Genomic DNA, 16,677 nt, shown 5'->3' on the forward strand with positions numbered 1-16,677 from the left:
ACCTCAGTACTGCCAGGCAGAAGTGCTAACCATTTAGCCACTGTACTGTTTTTAGTCTTTCTTTCCTTTATTTTCATCCAACTCTCCATAGAGAGTCATGGAAGGTCCTATTGGGTCCGCCTAAAAAACAGACAGGTGGACCCAACCGGTCTGCTCATGTGTATGGCGCCTTAGCTGGAATTTGGCTTCAGTTTGTTAGCGTATCTAAACCTGCTAGTACATTTAATACTCCCTCAAACTGACAAGGCTGCTATCCAAAGGTGCCTCCTTTGCGCCTTCATCCAGAGTGGGGGCGCTCTAATACAGGAGGTGTGTTACTGGCCAGATCACAGGAAAAAAAGGATTAAAAAAAAGAAAACGAATGCAGCCGCCACAATTAATGATTGGTAAGCTGCAACAAATTAATTATTTTTAGTTTTGGGTTAACCCTTTCGCCTCCAAGTCCATGTGTCATAAGGACCTGACAGCGGGGGGGGGGGGCGGTTCATACACAATTTAGTGGCTGCAGCTACCGGGATTGTGTCTAACACTGACAGGCAGACTCCCGCCTGTCAGCAGGGAGCAGTCAGGCGGCTGCGCTGTCGCCTGTTTACCTCCACAGACCCTGGTAATGGCAAGCCCCCCCGCATGCACACGCTTCGGCCATGTATGCCGGGCTCTGCTTGCCCATCTGTGGGCCCGGGGCCGACATGGCGAGTGCCAGCAGGTGCAGGGGAGAGAGACACGTGTCTACTCTCTTTCCCTTCTTGTTGTGACAGAAAGCGACATGTATGATGTCACTTCCAGGTTACAACTGTCACTTTCCCGGCAAGAATTGCATTGCAATACATTCAGTGTAGCCCAGAGGAGACACTGGGGATCTTTCAGGTCAGGGGTGTCACACTGGCAGCCCTCCAGCTGTTGCAAAACTACAAGTCCCATCATGCCTCTGCCTTTGGGAGTCATGCTTGTAACTCAATCTTGCAATGCCTCATGGGATTTGTAGTTTGGCAACAGCTGGACGCTGCCAGTTTGACACCCGTGTTTAGATCCTGCATGTCTCAATAAAGAGAACCTGTCACCTATAAATCATCACATAGGGGACTTTGTGTCCCCTGTGCGATGAAAAAAAAAAGCTAACAAAAAAAATTTTTTTTTGCAAAAAAATAAAGTTACACCCAAGCACATAACATCCCCCACCCAAAAAAAATTTTTGAGACAACCCCCACATATACACACATACGAGGGTAAATGCATGCGCCAGGGGTCAATTGCGATACACAAGTTACATATCGCCGCACACGCCAGAGTGAGAGCAATCATTCTAGCACAAGACCTCATCCGTATCACTAAACTGGTGACCTGTAGGGGGCTTTTGAAGTGTCGCCTCTTGAAAATATAGGATATCGAATTTTGCCGCCATTTCGCAGACACACGCAAATTTAGGGTTCGACATGTTGGGTATCCGTTTACTCGGTGCAGCCTCTTTTGTATATTTTACCAAACATTTGGGTAATTTATTGCGTTTGTCTGCCTTAAAATTCATTTTATTGTGTTTTTTCCAGAAATTTTGCGTTTCCTAGACCTTTGTGGTAATATCGTTTGCAATAAAAAAATTGCAACTATCACTATTTTATTCTCTAGGGTGTCTGCTTTCATAAAATATATCACGTTTGGGGGGGTTTGGGTAATCTTCAGACCTAAAATGATTTTTTTAACGTGCGAAAAAAAATAAAAATGGAAAAATGGCTCTGGCAGTGAAAGGGTTACTGCTGTAACTTTTAACTGTCATGATCAGAAGTTCAGGGAAGCAGTACTGAGAGAGCAAGAGCCAGCAGCATGTTGTAAACTGCAAGTGAGAATTTTACCCAATCATGTACTGGAGAATGTTTATTTTATTGTGCTCGGTGTGTTAAAGTGGAGTTCCCCCCCCCTGCCCCCCCACACCTTCCAAAAAAAAAAAAAAGAAGAAAAGTCAGCAGCTACAAATACTGTAGATGCTGACTTTTAATTTTAGCGCACTTACCTGTCCAGGGATCCGGCGGTGTCCTCACCCTGAGCCTATTCTTCAATTGCTGGGTGCTGGCGCCGCCATCTTGACTTATGCAGGCCATAGATGGGTCAAAAATCGGCCGATTTTTCTTTAAAAAAATGAAAAATCGGTCGTTCAAGTGGCCGACGTTACCAGCAACGGTAAAAAAAATCGGCCGATTTTCATCCCGTCTACAGCCGGCAAAAAGTGTCCCTGCAGAGAGCTCTGCTATTTCTTTGACAGTTCCTTGACATTTATAGCGGTTGCAACCATGTATTTGTATCCATTTAGGATACAGATGTTTTTATTCGGAAACAAATAGATACATGGTTGCAACCGCTATAAATGTCAAGGAACTGTCAAAGAAATAGCGGAGCTCTCTGCAGGGACATTTTTTGCCGGACTGGAATTCCTCTTCTTCTTCATCCTCTTCTTCTTCTTCCTCTTCTTCTTCTTCATCTTCTTCATCTTCTTCATCCTCTTCTTCCTCTTCTTCTTCATCCTCTTCTTCTTCTTCTTCTTCTTCTTCTTCATCCTCTTCTTCTTCTTCTGCTTCTTCTTCATCCTCTTCTACTTCTTCTTCATCTTCTTCTTCTTCTTCATCTTCTTCATCTTCTTCTTCTTCATCTTCTTCATCTTCTTCTTCATCCTCTTCTTCTTCCTCTTCTTCATCCTCTTCTTCTTCTTCTTCATCTTCTTCTTCTTCATCCTCTTCTTCTTCTTCCTCTTCTTCTTCATCCTCTTCTTCTTCTTCCTCTTCTTCTTCATCCTCATCCTCTTCTTCTTCTTCTTCCTCTTCTTCTTCATCCTCATCCTCTTCTTCTTCATCCTCTTCTTCTTCTTCTTCATCCTCTTCTTCTTCTTCATCCTCTTCTTCTTCCTCTTCCTCTTCTTGTTCTTCTTCTTCTTATTCCTCTTCTTCTTTTTTCTTGTTCTTTTTGTCTTCCTCTTGCAGGTCACTGCTCATGCGCAGATTTATTTATTGGTAAAAAGATCGGCCGATTTGCCCATCATTGTCGTGAAAATCGGCCGATCAGCAAAATTGGCCAATTTTTTTCCAACTTTACCGATAAAAAAAAATCTGCCAAAATACCGAAAAACGGACACAATTAGCCCACTAACGATCCGAAAATCGGCCGATTTTATTTTATCGGCCGATTTTTGACCCATCTATGGCCTGCATAAGGGAAACCAGCGGTGAAGCCTTGCGGCTTCACTGCCGGTTTCCTACTGCGCATGCACAAAGCATGTTGCACTTTGTGAGTGGGCTGCAGTCCTCTGGGACCTTGGAGGTGTCTCAGAGGGCTGCGGGGGTGCCGCGGCGAACTGAGCCGGAAGTGGGAGTGGGTACCTGCCAAAACCAGGTACCTGTTCCCCCGAAAAGGTGCCAAATGTGGCAGTGGAAGGGGGGAGGAGGCAGAAAAACTTCCACTTTTGGGTGGAAACCTGCTAAACAACCCTGCGGGTTCAATACTACTCTGCCTTTCTGGCATCTCTCACACCCAGAAATCCCAGTTGTAGGCGGAAGGAAATTTTGGAAAGTCGCCAACTTAAACAGCGAGGAACTGATGCAGCATGATTACGTACTTCTACTTTCTGCCTGTGTTCAATCAGGAAATCCGGAAGTCAAAGGGTTTCTATAATTAGTGCGGAGTGGTGCCAAAACAGCAACAGGGGGGTGGGGGGTGGTAAAGGAGCCGGCCTGAAATTTTAACTCCTACAATCTCCAAGAAATAGACCTTGAGGAACAAAAGAATCTCCATTGTTGGTGGTGAGTTGACGCCTTAGCAGGCTGTAGGACCTCAACGAATTAGGTTGGCGCAATTCCGCCGTCTCCATCCTGAGTGTGGCAGTTGAAAGCTATGGCAGGAAGTTGGGCTGAGTGCAGACAAAACACGTCTACAACCCCCCCCCCCCGCCATGTAGAACTGGAGTCCTGAGATCATCCATGGTGACCAGTTCTGGTTGGAGACAACAGGTTGAATCTGCACTCTTGGGTTCATTGTATCTCTTAGCCAGGGCCGGTGCTGGACTATTTTGCAAGACCAGCTACTTGCGTCCCTCCCAAAAAATAGAAAATATTTTTTTTTTAAAAAACAGTAGAATATATGAAATCAACAAAACATGAAACTGTTAAATTTCTTTTATTTTGCAAAAATAAGTGCCATAAGGTGCCACCAGCACCAATATTAAAGACAAAATCGGTGTCACGGATGGACTGTATCTGTGGCTGGCAGTGGCAGGGTGACAGTGAGTGGAGGATGATGGATCCACACTCTGACAGATCCCAGGCTGGAATTCCCCAGGCAATGGGGGGAGGTAAAACGCTGTGACAGCAGGCAGCTGAACTGAGCGATCCCACACAGTGACAGATCTGACACAACACACCAACACTGACACAGATCAGCAGGCTGTGGGATTGTGATGATGTCATCACTCACTGACACATTGCACATGTGATGGATGGCGGCCGGGTCACACTCACACAGACATTACCTTCGTCCACAGACGCAGCTCCACCTCTGTTGATGAATGGGAAGAGAAGGGCTGGAACTTGACTAGCAGCTGCCAGGCGGCTTGCAGTAAGGGACTGAGTCTGAGAGGAACACTGGAAGGAGCTGCAGCTCCACTGCTACACTGGCCCCAGACACCCAGCATGTTCCTCTGTCCTTTCTTCCTCCCCTCTGCCCGGGTTCACACTCAATACTACTTTGAAATTGTGCGACTTCACTTGAAGTCGCACAATTTTCAAAGTGGCATGTCAGTGCGACTTGTAAGACATCTGTGCGACTTCATTCACAGATGTCGATGCAGAAATCGGTCCATAAAAATATCACACACAGTGTCGGGAACAGGGAAAAGTTAACACGTTTTGCACTTAAGACTAGCGTGTTCTCATAACCTCACCTAGTACAGGAACTACTTTTCAAATTGGTGCGACTCCGACCAACTCGGTTCCATTGCCGATCAGAGGTGACACTGTACTACTTGTGGGGGGTGATGAAGATTTTTTTTTTTTTTTTACAGTGATTGCTTTTACACCCATATAGGATGTAAAAGCAATCATTTCTCTTTCTCTCTGTCTGCACTCTTGCAGCCATTGAGAAGTACTGAGTGAGCTGTGATTGGTCACAGCTTGTCACATGGTACAAGGCTGTTGTGAATAGCCCTGTACCATGTGACCTCTGTGATCATTCACAGATTTCACACGTAGTAAGCAATGATGTCACAAGTGACATCTTGCTTACTACTTTGCATGTAATCACTGATTGGCCAATCAGTGATCACATGATCGGGACCTCGTACAGAGGTCCCGTCCGACGATCGGTGTTTCACTGTGTCCAGAGGACACAGCGGGCACCGGATCGCGGTGCTGTGCGCTCCCAGGGAGCGCACACAGCTAGAAAAGGCGGGTGCCGTTTATGAATGGCAACCCGCCCCTGGACTGCCACCGCCCTGCCGTTTATAAACAGCAGGCGGACGGCAAGAGGTTAAAGATGAATTCCAGGTAAGGGTTTACTGCATAGTTACAGCACATTGTTTCAGCTTGCACCAACGTAAGTATGCATTTGTCTGTGGAAGCTGGAAACCGATGTAGTAGTCACAGCTACTACAGTGATCGCTTCTGTCTTCCATACATAGACTGCCTTGTACAGTTCGGTCCATATACTGTATATTTGGGCACAGGCACAATCATCATCCTTTTGGCTCTGTATGCCACCGGAATAAATTAAAATGAAACAATCTAAATGGATTTGAAGTGCAGAGTTTCAGCTTTAACTCAAAGGGTTGAACATAAATATCAAGTACAACTGCAACCATTTGTATACACAGTCCCTCCATTTTCAGGGACTCAAATGTAATTGGACAATTGAATATAATCATAAATAAAATGTTCATTTGTAATATTTTGTTGAGAATCCTTTACTGGCAATGACTGCCTGAAGTCTGGAACCCACGGACATGACCAAAGACTGGGTTTCCTCCTTTCTGATGCTTTGCCTGAAGTCTGGAACCCACGGACATGACCAAAGACTGGGTTTCCTCCTTTCTGATGCTTTGCCTGAAGTCTGGAACCCATGGACATGACCAAAGGCTGGGTTCCCTCCTTTCTGATGTTTTGCTTGAAGTCTGGAACCCATGAACATGACCAAAGACTGGGTTTTCTCCTTTCTGATGCTTTGGTAATGTCCATGGGTTCCAGACTTCAAGCAAAGCATCAGAAAGGAGGATAACCAGTCTTTGGTCATGTCCATGGGTTCCAGACTTCAAGCAAAGACTGGGTTTCCTCCTTTCTGATGCTTTGCTTGAAGTCTGGAACCCATGGACATGACCAAAGACTGGGTTTCCTCCTTTCTGATGCTTTGGTTATGTCCATGGGTTCCAGACTTCAAGCAAAGCATCAGAAAGGAGGATACCCAGTCTTTGGTCATGTCCATGGGTTCCAGACTTCAAGCAAAGACTGGGTTTCCTCCTTTCTGATGCTTTGCTTGAAGTCTGGAACCCATGGACATGACCAAAGACTGGGTTTCCTCCTTTCTGATGCTTTGCCTGAAGTCTGGAACCCACGGACATGACCAAAGACTGGGTTTCCTCCTTTCTGATGCTTTGCCTGAAGTCTGGAACCCATGGACATGACCCAAGACTGGGTTTCCTCCTTTATGATGCTTTGCCTGAAGTCTGGAACCCACGGACATGACCCAAGACTGGGTTTCCTCCTTTCTGATGCTTTGCCTGAAGTCTGGAACCCACGGACATGACCCAAGACTGGGTTTCCTCCTTTCTGATGCTTTGCCTGAAGTCTGGAACCCACGGACATGACCAAAGGCTGGGTTTCCTCCTTTCTGATGCTTTGCTTAAAGTCTGGAACCCACGGACAGGACCAAAGACTGGGTTTCCTCCTTTCTGATGCTTTGTCTGAAGTCTGGAACCCATGGACATGACCAAAGACTGGGTTTCCTCCTTTCTGATGCTTTGCCTGAAGTCTGGAACACATGGACATGACCAAAGACTGGTTTTCCTCCTTTCTGATGCTTTGCCAGGCTCTAACTGCAGCTCTCTTCAGTTGTTCTTTGTGGGTCTTTCTGCCTTTAGTTTTGCCTTCAGCAAGTGAAATACATGCTCAATGGGGTTGAGATCTGGTGATTGATTCGGCCATTGCAGAATATTGCACTTCTTTTCCTTCAATAGCTTCTGGGTTGCTTTTGCAGTGTGTTTTGGATCATTGTCCATCTGTACTGTGAAGCGCCATCCAATCACCTTCGCTGCATTTGGATGAATCTGGGCTGACAGTATATCTGTAAACACGGCAGAATTCATCCGGCTGCTTCTGTCTTCTGTCACATCATCAATAAACACCAATGACCCAGTGCCACTGGAAGCCATGCATGCCCATGCCATCACACCGTCTCCGCCCATACCATCACACCGTCTCCGCCCATGCCATCACACTGCCTCCACCATGGTTTACAGATGACGTGTGTGCTTTGGATCATGAGCTGTTCCAAGCCTTCTCCACACTTTCTTCCTCCCCTCATTCTGGTACAGATTCATCTTAGTTTCATCCGTCCAAAGAATGCTTTTCCAGAACTGGTCTGAGTTTTTTGGATGTTTTTTGGCAAAGTCTAATCTGGCTTTTCTATTCTTCAGGCTTATGAATGGTTTTCACCTTGTGATGAACCCTCTGTATTTGCTCTCGTAAAGTCTTCTCTTGATTGTAGACCTTGACAATGATACGCCCACCTCCTGAAGAGTGTCCTTCACTTGTCTGGATGTTGTGAATGGGTTTTTCTTTACCATAGAGAGGATCCTGTGATCATCCACCACTGCTGTCTCCTATGGGCGTCCATGCCTTTTTATGTTGCTGAGCTCACCAGTGCATTCTACTTTCCTCAGAATGGACCAAACTGATGATCTGGCTGCTCCTAGTGTTGCTGCGATCTCTCTGATGGATTTGTTTAATTGTTGAAGCCTTACACTGTCCTGTTTCACTTGCATGGACGGCTCCTTTGAAGGATGATGTAGGTTCACAGCAATAGATTCCAAATAGAAATACCGCACTTAGAATCAACTCCAGACCTTTTACCTGCTTAATTGATGAAGAAATAACGAAGGAGTAGCCCACACCTGGCTATGAAACAGCTTTCGATTCAATTTTCCAATTACTTTTGGTCCCTTGATAAAGGGGAAATGGCTACTTTTACGAGCTGTAATTCCTAAACCCTTCCTCCAATTTGGATTTACATACCCTCAAATTGCACCTGAGAGTGCGCACTTTCAGCCCGTATCCATTATATAACTATAGTTTGAATATGTTTGGTAAATACCTGAAAAAACTAAAATTGAGCCTGTGTCCCAATCTATATATGGACCTACAGTAACTGTATATTTCTCAATGAGTACAAAATGTTCTCTGATTGGACAAGGTGGAGAGGTGGGGTGGTGACATCACAATCTTCACCTCATCCAAAAAGAGAATGCCTTGCGTTCATTGAGAATAATACAGGGCATTCTATAAATGGCACCCATGCGGAGCAAGTGACCTGCAAACCCCCCCCTCCATCATTCACTGTGCAGAAGGGCAGCCAATCGGCATGGGACCCGGAATACAACAGAGATCACTGTAGTAGTGGTGACTACCTCAGTAATTCTCTGCTCCCACAGGGATCCCACTAATGTTCGACTTGAACATGGGTGTTCTGCAGGCTGTTCGCCCGCCACACCCCACACTTCACTTCGCCCTGACTGTGCATTATGATCGGCCAAAGAAATGCACCTGACGTTAGGTCAGGTGCAATGCTTTGTCCGATAACAGCGCATGATGACATCACAAGGGGGTGGGGTGACCCTGCCCCATGTGACGACATCACACTATTTAAGAACTGTAATCCCGGCGCAGTTTTTAGGCGTCCGACAGCCAGTGTCGAGAGTGGGGCGTTCATTTTTTTCAACATAACGAAAAGGTGCTTTGCGGGGGAGCACCCCCCATGTTGAAGGCATGTGGCCTGGCATGGTTCAAAGGGGGGGCACTCACTCGTCCCCCCTTTCCTGACCTGCATGCTAAGATAAGAGTCTGGTATGGATTTTAGTTTTTTTTTATTTTGGTGTGGGGGTTCCCCCTCAAAATCCATACCAGGCCTGAAGGGCTTAATATTGATGTGGGGTGGGGGGGGAGACCCAATGTTTTTTTTTTTTTTTAATTCCAATTTCCGAGCAATGTTGACAATCCATTTTACATTCATCTGTCAGCAGCGAACCCCACTGACAGCTGAAACATGAATGCATGTCTCACCACTAAAATACCACATGACTTATACCCTACTAGATTGTAAGCTCTTCTACCTTCTGTATCCTCCTTATACCCTAATAGATTGTAAGCTCTTCTACCTTCTGTATCCTCCCTTATACCCTAATAGATTGTAAGCTCTTCTACCTTCTGTATCCTCCCTTATACCCTAATAGATTGTAAGCTCTTCTACCTCCTGTATCCTCCCTTATACCCTAATAGATTGTAAGCTCTTCTACCTCCTGTATCCTCCCTTATACCCTAATAGATTGTAAGCTCTTCTACCTCCTGTATCCTCCCTTATACCCTAATATAGTGTAAGCTCTTCTACCTCCTGTATCCTCCCTTATACCCTAATAGATTGTAAGCTCTTCTACCTTCTGTATCCTCCCTTAAACCCTAATAGATTGTAAGCTCTTCTACCTCCTGTATCTTCCTGTATACCCTAATAGATTGTAAGCTCTTCTACCTCCTGTATCCTCCCTTATACCCTAATAGATTGTAAGCTCTTCTACCTCCTGTATCCTCCCTTATACCCTAATAGATTGTAAGCTCTTCTACCTCCTGTATCCCCTAATAGATTGTAAGCTCTTCTACCTTCTGTATCCTCCCTTATACCCTAATAGATTGTAAGCTCTTCTACCTTCTGTATCCTCCCTTATACCCTAATATATTGTAAGCTCTTCTACCTCCTGTATCCTCCCTTATACCCTAATAGATTGTAAGCTCTTCTACATTCTGTATCCTCCCTTAAACCCTAATAGATTGTAAGCTCTTCTACCTCCTGTATCCTCCCTTATACCCTAATAGATTGTAAGCTCTTCTACCTTCTGTATCCTCCCTTATACCCTAATAGATTGTAAGCTCTTCTACCTTCTGTATCCTCCCTTAAACCCTAATAGATTGTAAGCTCTTCTACCTCCTGTATCCTCCTGTATACCCTAATAGATTGTAAGCTCTTCTACCTTCTGTATCCCCCCTTATACCCTAATAGATTGTAAGCTCTTCTACCTCCTGTATCCTCCCTTATACCCTAATAGATTGTAAGCTCTTCTACCTTCTGTATCCTCCCTTATACCCTAATAGATTGTAAGCTCTTCCACCTTCTGTATCCTCCCTTATACCCTAATAGATTGTAAGCTCTTCTACCTCCTGTATCCCCTAATAGATTGTAAGCTCTTCTACCTTCTGTATCCTTCCTGATACCCTAATATTATTATTATTATACAGTATTTATATAGCGCCAGAAAGGTTTGCTCAGCGCTGTACATTATAGTGGTGGACAGAACACGAGACAATACAGTAACAATACAATACACGAGGGGTTCGAGGGCCCTGCTCTTTCAAGCTTACAATCTAGGAGGGAGGGGATAGTGGTACAGGAGGAAGTGGCTGTGGGGGATGGAGTGGTAGGAGGAGTGGAGGAGATCGGCTGTTAGGTGAGAGTGGGGTAGGCTTCCCTGAAGAGATGGGTTTTCAGGGTGCGCCTAAAGGTGAGGAGGGTAGGTGACAGACTGATGGATTGGGGTAGTGAGTTCCAGAGGATGGGGGAAGTCCTGGAGAAGTCCTGCAGTCGGGCGTGGGAGGTGGAGACCAGGGAGCTAGAAAGTAGGAGGTCTTGTGATTAGCGAAGAGTACGGGTTGGGTGGTATTTGGGTATCAGGTCGGTGAGGTAGTTTGGGGCAGCGTTGTGAATGGCTTTGTACGTCAATGTTAGTAGTTTGAATTTAATGCGTTGGGCAATCGGGAGCCAGTGGAGGGAATGACAGAGGGGGGTGGAGCCAGTGGAGGGAATGACAGAGGGGGGTGGCAGAAGAGGAGCGGTTGGTGAGGTGGATGAGTCTGGCCGCTGAGTTCAGGATAGACTGAAGCGGGGATAGTCTGTGATGAGGCCGGTGAGGAGGGAGTTGCAGTAGTCCAAACCTGAGATAATGAGGGAGTGAACGAGTTGTTTAGTAGTGTCTGGGGTTAGGAACGCACGTATTTTGGCGATGTTGCGGAGGTGGAGCCTGCATGAGTTTGCCAGCGATTGGACATGGGGTTGGAAGGACAGGTTTGAGTCAAGAGTGACACCTAGGACTTTGGCTTGTGGGGTGGGGCTGATGGTGGCGTTGTTGGTCGTAAAGGAGAGGGTGGGGGGGGGGGGCGTGAGCTGGGGGGACAACTAGGAGCTCGGTTTTGGAAAGGTTCAGTTTGAGGAAATGGAGCGACATCCAGTCTGATATGTCGTTCAGTAGGTGGGTGATACGGGAGGAGAATGAAGGGGTGAGGCGAGGGTGGAGAGGTAAATTTGTGTCATCGGCGTAGAGGTGATAGTTGAAGCCGTGGGAATGTATCAGTTTGCAGAGGGAGGAGGTGTAGATGGACAAGAGAAGGGGTCCAAGGACAGAGCCTTGGGGGACCCAAACAGAGAGGGGGAGAGAGGGGGAGGTGGTAGCATTATAGGTAACGCTGAAGGAGCGTTGGGATAGGTAGGAGGAGAGCCAGGAGAGAGCAGAATCTCTGATGCCGAGGGAGTGTAGTTTTTTAAGGAGGAGGGGGTGGTCAACTGTGTCAAAGGCCGCGGGGAGGTCAAGGAGTAGGAGGACTGAGTAGTGGCCATTAGCTTTGGCGGTTAGCAGGTCATTGAGTGAGTTTGAGTTTGGTGGAGTGTAGGGGACGGAAGCCAGACTGTAGTGGATCAAGGAGGTTGTTGTCAGTGAGGTGGGCGCTTAGGCGATTGTAGACTAAGCGCTCAAGGAGCTTGGATGTAAATGGCAGCAGGGAGATGGGTCTAAGGTTGTTCAGGTCGGTGGGGTCCAGGGAGGGTTTTTTGAGTATGGGGGTGATGTGTGTGTGCTTTAGGGGGGAGGGAATGCGCCAGTAGAGAGGGAGAGATTGAAGATGTGGGTGAGGGAGCGTAGGATGGAGGAGGAGGGTGCCCGGAGGAGTTGTGTGGGGACAGGGTCAAGGGGGCAGGTGGTGAGGAGGGCTTCTGAGAAGACCTTGGTGACCTCCTTAGTGGTGGCAAGGCTGAAGGAGCGGAGTGTTGGGGAGGTAATAGTGTGCGGGATGTTAGATATGGTGGGGGGCAGGGTGGATGCGAGGTCAGAGGAGGGGAGAGTTGGTGGGGTTATGGTGGGAGGGAGGCTAGGTGGGGAGGTAGGTTGAGCATTGGCGATGTCCTTACGGATTGCGTCGATCTTATTTTGGAAGTGATTGGCAATCTCGTGGGCAGTGAGTAAGGTACTGGGTGGGGGTGGCGGGGGAGAGAGTAGGGAGTTGAAAGTGGAGAAGAGCCGGCGAGGACTGGAGGAGAGGGTGTTGATGAGGGTTACGAAGTAGGCTTGTTTGGCGGTGTGGAGGGAGGAGGTGTAGGTGAGGAAAGCAGATTTGTAGAGGGAGAACGCTCGAGGGGATCTGATTTTGCGCCATAATCACTCCAGCGCAAGACTGCGTCGTTTGAGGTTTTTAGTGTGGTCCTTCTGCCAGGGTTGAAGCGGTCGGGGTCTAATACTACGTGTGGATAGGGGTGCTAAGGAGTCTAAGGCAGCTGACAGCGAGTCGTTGTACGTAGTAGTGGCCAGGTCAGGGCATGACAGTGGAATAGATTGTAAGCTCTTCTACCTTCTGTATCCTTCCTGATACCCTAATAGATTGTAAGCTCTTCTACCTCCTGTATCCTCCCCTATACCCTAATAGAGTGTAAGCTCTTCTACCTTCTGTATCCTCCCTTATACCCTAATAGATTGTAAGCTCTTCCACCTTCTGTATCCTCCCCTTATACCCTAATAGATTGTAAGCTCTTCTACCTCCTGTATCCTCCCCTTATACCCTAATAGATTGTAAGCTCTTCCACCTTCTGTATCCCCCCTTATACCCTAATAGATTGTAAGCTCTTCTACCTCCTGTATCCTCCCTTATACCCTAATAGATTGTAAGCTCTTCTACCTCCTGTATCCTCCCTTATATCCTCCCTTATATCCTAATAGATTGTAAGCTCTTCTACCTTCTGTATCCTCCCTTATACCCTAATAGATTGTAAGCTCTTCTACCTTCTGTATCCTCCCTTATATCCTAATAGATTGTAAGCTCTTCTACCTTCTGTATCCTCCCTTATATCCTAATAGATTGTAAGCTCTTCTACCTTCTGTATTCATCCTTTTACCTGACTTAATACAAATAAAACATCATAATAATACAATGTAATAACAACAAAAAAAGAGATAAACTAGAAAAAGTTACAAAGAAAATATAGTATTAATATTAAAAAAATAATAACAATAAAGAGATAAAATAGAAAGAAATGGGAAAAGAAAAGGAAGATATTTTCACATCATAATAATAGTAACAAAAACTAGAGAAAGTAGAAAGTCAGAACTAAAACAATAACAATAATCATCATCATCATAAAAATGAATTGATAAAATAGAAAGAAAGGAAAGAAGGAAGAGAGGACGGGATATTTTTATTTTCAGGATCTGCGTCCCCCCCCCCCCCTGTTTCCCCAGCTCCATCATGGCGGAGGCATCAGTTTTGTGTTACCAGCTCCCTGTATTTGGGTTACTAGTCACTGTATTGGATCGTATGTCACCGTACATGGAATGCAAAGAGTTACCGGAGACTCCTCCCCGCCATTGTCAGTGTGCAGTCAGAGTAACTTGGTGACAGGGAGAGCAGCTGGTGACAAGAGTCACACTCAGCACAGCAATGAAAGGAAACCCGCTTCTTCTGCTAGGTCTCTGCATGTCCCCACTACTGCCGGGACCCCTCTGCTTCACAGCCTCCCTACTCCTGGGACCTCTCCACTACTCTGCTTCACTACTCCTGGGACTCCTCCATTACTCTGCTTCACTACTCCTGGGACCTCTCCACTACTCTGCTTCCCTACTCCTGGGACCCCTCCACTACTCTGCTTCCCTACTCCTGGGACCCTTCCACTACTCTGCTTCCCTACTCCTGGCACCCCTCCATTACTCTGCTTCACTACTCCTGGCACCTCTCCACTACTCTGCTTCCCTACTCCTGGGACCCTTCCACTACTCTGCTTCCCTACTCCTGGCACCCCTCCATTACTCTGCTTCACTACTCCTGGGACCTCTCCACTACTCTGCTTCCCTACTCCTGGGACCTCTCCACTACTCTGCTTTACTACTCCTGAGACCTCTCCACTACTCTGCTTTCCTACTCTTGGGAGCCCTCCACTACTCTGCTTCCCTACTCCTGGGACCCCTCCACTACTCTGCTTCCCTACTCCTGGGACCCCTCCACTACTCTGCTTCCCTACTCCTGGGACCCTTCCACTACTCTGCTTCCCTACTCCTGGGACCTCTCCACTACTCTGCTTCCCTACTCCTGGGACCCCTCCACTACTCTGCTTCCCTACTCCTGGGACCTCTCCACTACTCTACTTCACTACTCCTGAGACCTCTCCACTACTCTGCTTTACTACTCCTGAGACCTCTCCACTACTCTGCTTTACTACTCCTGAGACCTCTCCACTACTCTGCTTTCCTACTCTTGGGAGCCCACCACTACTCTGCTTCCCTACTTTTGGGACCCCTCCACTACTCTGCTTACCTACTCCTCAGACCCCTCCACTACTCTGCTTCCCTACTCCTGAGACCTCTCCACTACTCTGCTTCCCTACTCCTGGGACCCCTCCTCTACTTTGCTTCCCTACTCTTGGGACCCCTCTACTACTCTGCTTCCCTACTCCTGGGACCCCTCCTCTACACTACTTCCTTATTCCTGGGGCCTCTCCACTATTCTGCCTCTATACTGCTGGGACCCCCCTGCTGCTCTGCTTCCCCACTCAAGGGACCCCTCCGCTACTCATCTTCCCTATTCTTGACACCCCTCTCTGCCTTGCCTCTGCCCCACTCTTCCTGGCACTTCTCCTCCTTTCTGACCCCCTATCTGTTGCACCTGTTGCAGATTCTTCCTATCTTTCCCTGGTAACCCTCTGCACTGTACAGCACCCAGGATGCATGTCCCTCGCACAGGACTCTGCTGGACAGAGGTAGGTCTCCAGGTGTTCCAGGAATGGCCAGAGCCTTCTAAGAGGTTCCAGTCCTGAGTACACTTTCTATTCTGAAATATTCATAGCGCCAATCTATACTGCAGCGCACTGCTCTGGGGATGGCAGAATTACACAGAACACTGCACAGATGTGACTAGGAAAATAATGACATTGTATGAATTTGTAGAGGGCATAATTGGGAAGGTAGGAGTATGTACCGTGCAACCAGATCCACCTACTGCTGGACCAGAATGTCAGTTCTCACCGATAGTACAGAGGGAGTGAAGATAAACCGTGTTTTTTTTCAATGAAGTAGCAATGTGAAGGTGAAACAATGCCGTAACAATCTAACAATTCCGCTTCATTAAAAGAGAAGAACAGGGGCGGACTGACCATTAGGAAACTCGGGCACTGCCCGAGGGCCCGGGGTCAGTAGGGGGCCCCATGAGATGCCCCTGGTACCTTTTTCATAGGCTTTTTTGAGTTTGGGCAAGGACACAGGGGCCCCATGATCCCCTATTGCCCGGGGGGCCCCATGAGTTGTCAGTCCGCCCCTGGAGAAGAATATTAGTGGTTTTTGGTTTATTCAGTATGTAATATGCAAAAGAGAGGTATCCCCAACTAACCAATCAGAATTCATCTTTATCAAGTCTGGTTTAAATAAACTGAAATGTAATTTGCTCAGCTGATGGGTTATTGTACCCCTTATATCAAGGTTTCTCAACCAGCGTTCCATTGAACCCTAATGTTCCTCCAGAGGTTTCTAGGGGATCCAAGGGGAAAAAACAGTTTCTGCCTCTCAGATAAGTTCCCACCGATATCAATGATGTTTTTTAGCTATCTGTAAGGGGAGAATTCTTCCCACTGACCACCAATGTACAGGGCGTTCGTCCCAATGACCACCAATGTACAGGACATTTGTTCCACTGACCACCAATGTAAGGAGCATTCTTCCCACTGACCACCAATGTAAGGGACATTCTTCCAATTGACCACCAATGTAAGGAGCATTCTTCCCACTGATCACCAATGTAAGGAACCTTTTTCCCACTGACCTCCAATGTAAGGGGCATTCTTCCCACTGACCACCAATGTAAGGGACATTCTTCCCACTGACCCCCAATGTAAGGGACATTCTTCCCACTGACCACCAATGTAAGGGGACATTATTCCCACTGATCACCAATGTAAGGGACATTCTTCCCACTGACCCCCAATGTAAGGGGCATTCTTCCCACTGACCACCAATGTAAGGAGCATTGTTCCCACTGATCACCAATGTGAGGAGCATTGTTCCCACTGACCCCCAATGTAAGGGACATTCTTCCCACTGATCACCAATGTAAGGGACATTCTTCCCACTGACCCCCAATGTAAGGG

General features: G+C 47.0%; 1 protein-coding gene across 4 annotated transcripts in view; it reads left to right on the forward strand.

The window, feature by feature from the left end:
• The window catches only part of TMEM125 (transmembrane protein 125), a 53,703-nt gene that overhangs the window by 25,631 nt on the left and 11,395 nt on the right, over window positions 1-16,677 (forward strand). The window contains exons 1-2 of one of the 4 annotated variants that reach the window (XM_089660277.1): window positions 13,940-14,013; window positions 15,213-15,297. The exons of 1 other annotated variant lie outside the window; for it this stretch is intronic. The gene's annotated coding sequence lies outside the window, so the exon portion shown is untranslated. Of the gene's footprint in view, window positions 1-13,939; window positions 15,298-16,677 lie in introns of those variants that run through there. 2 more of the 4 variants (XR_016307961.1, XM_089660276.1) reach the window with 2 other exon arrangements.

The sequence above is a fragment of the Staurois parvus genome, unplaced genomic scaffold, assembly GCF_062004578.1.
Source record: "Staurois parvus isolate SC_StPar_1 unplaced genomic scaffold, SC_StPar_1.0 ptg001221l, whole genome shotgun sequence".
Taxonomy (NCBI): Eukaryota; Metazoa; Chordata; class Amphibia; order Anura; family Ranidae; genus Staurois; species Staurois parvus.